Source organism: Cryptomeria japonica, chromosome 6 (assembly GCF_030272615.1).
Source record: "Cryptomeria japonica chromosome 6, Sugi_1.0, whole genome shotgun sequence".
NCBI lineage: Eukaryota > Viridiplantae > Streptophyta > Pinopsida > Cupressales > Cupressaceae > Cryptomeria > Cryptomeria japonica.
This window is the reverse complement of record NC_081410.1, coordinates 46,415,202-46,421,791: the sequence shown is the minus strand read 5'-3', so window position 1 is coordinate 46,421,791 and position 6,590 is coordinate 46,415,202.

Here is a 6,590-nt window from a genome sequence, read left to right as displayed (position 1 = left end):
GCCCACCTTGCACGGCGTGGATTCGAACCCATCTCTTACTGGAATGAGGTAGGTATGTGCCTGCAATTTGCATGGAATAAAATAAAAAAAGATATGTGTGGGTCTAAACGAGGACTTTGTCAAGCATTTTAAGAACCTTTTTTTTTGTACTCTTCCCCAATTTAAGCTCTAAAGAGGGGAATTTCTTTTTGTTGGGGGAAACAATGGTATCATCTTTGTTTGTATATAATGTTTTATAATAGTAGGGGTATATATTTATTAGGGTAATTATTTGTATTGTGTTGTTTTAATTTATAGTTATGAATTTTAGTATAATTATCAAAATAAATCTTAGGTAAAATCATGAAATTTTTATAGTCTATGATGATTTGTTTGTATTCTTATGGATTTGATCTCATAGACTTTTGTTGTTGCCAACGATTCGGATCAAACACTATGATCAGTTTCTACTCTCTTGTCTCGCAATTGCTCTCTTGCCTTGATGATGCATCGTGGTGTTTGATTCAAAATGTTGGCAACAACAAAAATCTACACGGTCAAATCCAGAAGAATACAAGCAAATCTTAGGTAGTTGAATCTAGAAACAAGACATGCTAATTAATATGGACTATGGAATTGGTGTTTATAGTTTCAAAATTATCATATTTGATTTTGGTCCTTATGATATTATAACAATTATGGTGTTTTATAAAGATTCGATTATGTGGATTTTGAGTCATACTATGAAAAATAACACTCGTTTATCATCTTGGAGATTAATCCAAAATAAAAATTATCATTTGATAAATCAATCATGTAATTTGATATATATATGAGAGAGAAATAGTTTTTTCTTTGTATATGATTGGTTTATATGAAATGATTTGACAATTTTGTCTTATTGTAGAAGTACTTTACATTAAATTTTTACTTCTCATGTCCATGAAACAATAAAGTTCTTTTATTTTTGTAACTAGAGTTGCAATATTTGCTATGATTTTTTTGTCCATAAATACACTAGAATTTTGGTTGCTTGTGTAATGTGATCTCTAAAAATAGCTCTAGATTCAAGATATTTTGTCATTTGTATATTATTCTTTTAGAAAACTATGTGCTCATACCACTTTTTGTACATGATACATGGACTCGACAAACAAACATTTGTATATTATAGTTTAGAAAACTATGTGCTTCATCCCACTTTTAGTACATGATACATGGTTCGATTGACAAACAAATGTATGTCAAGTTTTATTGATCAAAAAGCTCATAAATATGCATCTATTTGGAGTTAATTTATAAATTACGAGCTTATATGTCTTTGTCATTTGAGCAAAGACCTGTGGTTTTCACATCCATCAACATATTTTGCTCCTATTTTTGTACTTTTCACAATCAAAGTCATAGTTGATATGTTTATATATTGACCAAGATAAACTTATGAGATGCTTCATTGCTAATGAAAACCAAAGTCATAAGCATATGGATACTTAGTTGCTAATAAATACCAAATGTGATAAGTTAATGCTTTGTTGGATTATTTAGCACTCACTATCAAGAGGAGATTAAAACCTTAAAAAGTAAAACTATGACTTAGCCTTTTTGTATAAATATCCTAAAAGATGTAGGGTTGTGTTTGGGTCCTACCTATGTTTGGGCCTTGCCAAGACATCAACTTTTGCATGTGTAAGCATAAATTAAACAATATGCAACTCATATTTAACCAAGTCTAAAGCCACATTATTTGTTTTTATTTTTAAGTTGGTTTGTATAGAAACATGTATAAACACGTTATATTGTCCTCTCTCTCTCTCTCTCTCTCTCTCTCTCTCTCTCTCTCTCTCTCTCTCTCTCTCTCTCTCTCTCTCTCTCTCTCTCTCTCTCTCTCTCTCTCTCTCTCTCCTCTCTCTCTCTCTATTGTGGGAGATTTTAGGCTTCTAACCTAGCAGCTCTTGTTGATGGACCAGCAGAAGATTCAATCGGGGAGAGTGATGAGCTCCATTTTTTTATATCTTATTTAGACCCTTAATGTTGTAGGACTCCTTTATATTTTCAAAAGACATGATATTATACAACTTATGTCTATATTAGGATTTAACTTTAAGTGAACCTTTGATATCTTAAAGTCTTTTTTGAATGAATGCTAGATGAATGTGTTTTTGGTTATGAATGGTGAAAAATATTATGTTTTTAAGTGATTTTCAATGGATAGAGATATTTGTGTGCTTAAACTCTTGAATGAAGTTGTTATAAGAGTGGTTTTGGGTTGTTGAGAAAGTAGTTAATGATGTTGCCAAGTTGCAGCAACACAAGGAGTCAATATTGTTAGCCAATTGTTATAACATTTGAGGACTCTTTGATTCAAACCAAGAGCAATCATCCTCACATTCACTCATCATGTCCACTAGTGGAGAAAACATAGGAGAAATATGTATGGAGATTGATCGCTATGAATAGAGTCCTACTTTGTTTCATCTTTTTTGTTCCTTGTTTTCATGATTTCAATAAAGGTCATCCTCCTAATTTTTAGGAGTGGAGTGGCTAAAGTAGGTAGATAATAAAAACTCTTCTCCCCTGCAAATTAAATAAGCATGTTATAGAAAAGCCTAGTGTGTGTGTGTGTGTGAGAGAGAGAGAGGGGGGGAGGGAGAGAAGATATGTAATTTCCTATTTTGTTGAGCATTAAAATAAAGAAACAAATTCATGTTATCTTTGTTATCTGTATGAGTGCCTAATAAAAATTTGAATATGTAGTCTCTGATTTTTTATTTAGTGGTTGGAAGAATCATCCAAGGGGGGCCACTTGTTGTGGATTCCATTTGTTAGTTTTCAGTTGGTTTCAATTCTACTTATAGAATAGTTTCAATACTTGACTGCTCCTGTAGCCACAAAAACTTTGTTTTGTGCATGTTCTTGCAGCCAAGGTAGAACAAAACTATTTCTTTTGCTAGTTAATATTTTAATTGTTCTTGAGCAATGTTTGTTAACATTTACCTCAATAGAAAAGCAGTTGATGGTTTCTAGATTTGATTACTTTTCATTATTTTCCTTTCTTTATTTCTATTATAGGACCAAGAAGCTCTTAGTACAAAAATTATATTGTCCCATTTCAAGTCATGCATTCATGGGTTGATAGAATAAATGATCTTTAATAATAGGATCTGATGGCTACTCAGTAAAGATAACATGTCTCTGAGTTGAGGTGTTATGCTCAGTTGTTTGTCAATTGTTAGAGACCAAGAATAGCATTAGCTCATGTCATTATGAATGATATTTGCCTATGATTACCTAGTGATATATGCATTGTAGGTATACCTTATGTGTCAACTTGGTTCCATGTTGGCCCATTTTAATTATTGATCCTCGTTAAAACATAAATTGAAACATCTAGTGGTTTGGAGTTGGGATTGTACATGATATCAATAACTTCACCAAGAGATCCATTTACAAGACCTACTTGTGTCCATATATTGATTGTAAGCATGATGCAAGCATCCTCATAATAGAACAAGAAACCCCCACCGAGCATCTCTGACCTCTACTATGCAAAATTGACAAATTTAATTTCCACGTGCTCCATAAGGGAGCACTAATTTCACCTACAAACGAACTTCGTAATGGATGATGCTTTGTAACACTTAACTGAACCCTTACAAAGTAATTATCTTATTTAATTTCTTCATGCAACAATATTTCCAAGTAACCAAAAAATAAATATACAATTAAATATGAGCTCAACCTCACAGGAGCATCACATTTTGCTCATCCCTTGATTCTTGGAGCCACATATATTTCTTTCCACATCTACAAATAATTAAGTTACTGTAGACACCCAAAATTGTCCATGTCTAATTAAATAAATATTTTATTTATTTAATTATCTAAGCTTAATTCTTCTATTAATTAAATAAATCTTTATTTATTTAATTAATTCATTTATCCTCTTCTAATCTTATTTCTCATTTAAATAAATACATTTATTTATTTAAATTATCCTTTTCCTAAATTAAATAAATATCTTATGTATTTAATTGATCTCACTTCTTCTATTTATTAAATAAATATTTATTTAATTCATTAGCCTTTTCTACCCATGACACATGTCATTCATCTCTTAATTCCTACACTACCTACCCCTTTCATTATTTTATTATTTCTTTTACCTACCCTCTAATCATAACCGACCTCCTTTTACACCTTTCAATCTTATCCCTCCATTTCATATAGTGTCTTCCATATAAGGAGACGCTCCCTTCATTATCAAACCCTAATCATCTTTTATGCAATTGACTACACTACGATCCTACTTGCAACCACATTCCGTTCTTTGTTGAGCTCTTGTGCATATAAAATCTGAGAGCAAATATATCAAGCAAGATCAATGGAGATAGGAAGAATGGAGATCGAAACCCTATTGGACATGAGATGGTATAATCTTTGTGATTTCGTTTGATTTGCATTGTCTTAGGTAATCTTCATATGTTATGGTGGATCCTTGTTGTTGTTAGGCTAGGGTTTTGTGGTTGAATTCATTTAGCCTTTCAATATTGTTATTATTGTTATCCATTTTCACCATATACATTTTGGCACGCCCGGTGGGACCCTTGTCCCTTTTTGCATTTAACATCTTGTTATAGATTTTGTATTTTGAAGTTGCAGATTTGACGTTTTCGGCAACATTTTGATATTTTAGCGTCTACGCACTTTTGGATCGCGTTTTTTATTTTCTGGCGCGTCTGCGACCTCTAGAATCACGTCTGTGTTATTGGCAATATTTTATTTTGCAGGTTCCAGGAAAGCGCGTCTGCGTTGTAAAGTCGCGTCTGCGTTGTTTTAATCCGCGTTTGTGTCCAGGAAGCGCGTCTAAGTTATGTAGTCACGTCCGTGTCTCACAGAACCGCGTCTGTGTCACCCAGTTGCGTCTGTGTTGAGGGTAATCGCGTCTGTGTTTACCAGTTTTAAATTTTGGATTTTTATTGATTTAGTTATCGGATTTTGCATTTAGGGTTTCAGATCTGGTTTATTTTGAGCTAACATTTTCAGATCTAGCTAACAAAATTGGTGCAGCTTGCCTTGGAAGCTAAATCATTTGGTTGAAGGCCCCTATTTTCACAAAGTCTTTTGGGTTTAAAATTTACCTAACTTGTGTGCTTGCAGGAAGGGGTGATTATTTGAAACAATCCAAACTACTAACTCTTTGTTGCAGGCCCTTGGCAAGGGTTTTTGGATTTTTATTGTGTGCCTTGTTTTCATAGACTAGCAAACACTTCAATTGGTGCACTAAAATTGAATCATTGTCTTTTGTGTCTTGAGCAATAGGCTCTTTTTGTTTAATCTTTAGAGGGCCTGTCTTCCCGTGTGGTCATTAGGACTACTAGTGAGAAGAGAACAACCCAAGTGGTAGCGAGGAAAACCCACCTCTTCCGAACCACTATAAACAACTGTATGCATGGTGAAAACTATGGATAACATGTGTTGATTAGTTCATACCAACACTATGTCTCCCCATAAACCCGTTTGATCAAATTTATTTGATCATTTGTAGGGCGTAACCCCTACCGGCTGGGAGCCTTCTGTATTTACAAAGCTGAAAGTGTCGCATGTATGGCCACACGAGCGGATGCTCTTACTAGCACCTTTTTGTTTTAGAACCCCAAATCCTTCTAGTTGTTGGGGCAGGAGGTCGAACCTCTGGTAGCGGCCCACACATATACGATTCTTAGTAGAGATACAAAGTTTGCCACGGGGAGTTTTCGTGGGGACTGATGTTTGGCTGACCCGAGAAGTGAGTGTCGAGGGTGGAGCCAGTGAGGTCAAGCATCTAAGTATCCGCTCTGAATAGCGTAGCCTCGGGGGTGAAACCCCATGTGGGATCAACAACTATTGTCTTGGCCAGCCATAAGAATTGTGCTTGACTTATGTTAAACATTCAAAACATTCAAGACCAAACAACAAAACATTGTGTCTTTTGTGTCTTCAAGTGTATGCAAAACATTTTTACATCAAACAACACACTTTTATTAGAGTCACTTTGAGTCTAGACACTTGCAAACATTGAGTCTTCATCAACACTGTGTCCTCTTGTCACGAAAAAAATAGTCAAACAGTCAGATTTGGTCACAACAAAACGACTTCACAGATTGGAAAAAATTGTACAAATTTTACAAAAACGCGTCTGTGTTGGGCATAATAGTGTCTGTGTTGTATAACCGCGTTTGTGAAGGGCAGAATCGCGTCTGTGTTCCAACAATCAACATTACATTTGGCAAAAAATCTCAGAAGCGTGTCTGTGTTAAACAGAGTCGTGTCTGTGTCGGAAAACCACGTCTGTGTCCAGAATTGAAAAACTGTTACAGTCCAGCAAACAAACACAGTCAGTTTCAGAATTCTTGAGCTTCCTAGGTCATTTCTCCAGGGTTTCATTTAGCAGTCAACCTGTCTTTGGGTCTCACAAAATCCATCATTGTTTCACATCTCACTTTACAGTCACACTTGTCTAAACTTGAGTCAAAAAGTCACTTGCTTGTCCTCATCATACTTTGTCAACACACTACATACAACAACACTTTGCTAAGTGGTCCCTCGTCAAGGTTTCTTACCTTTGGGTCTCA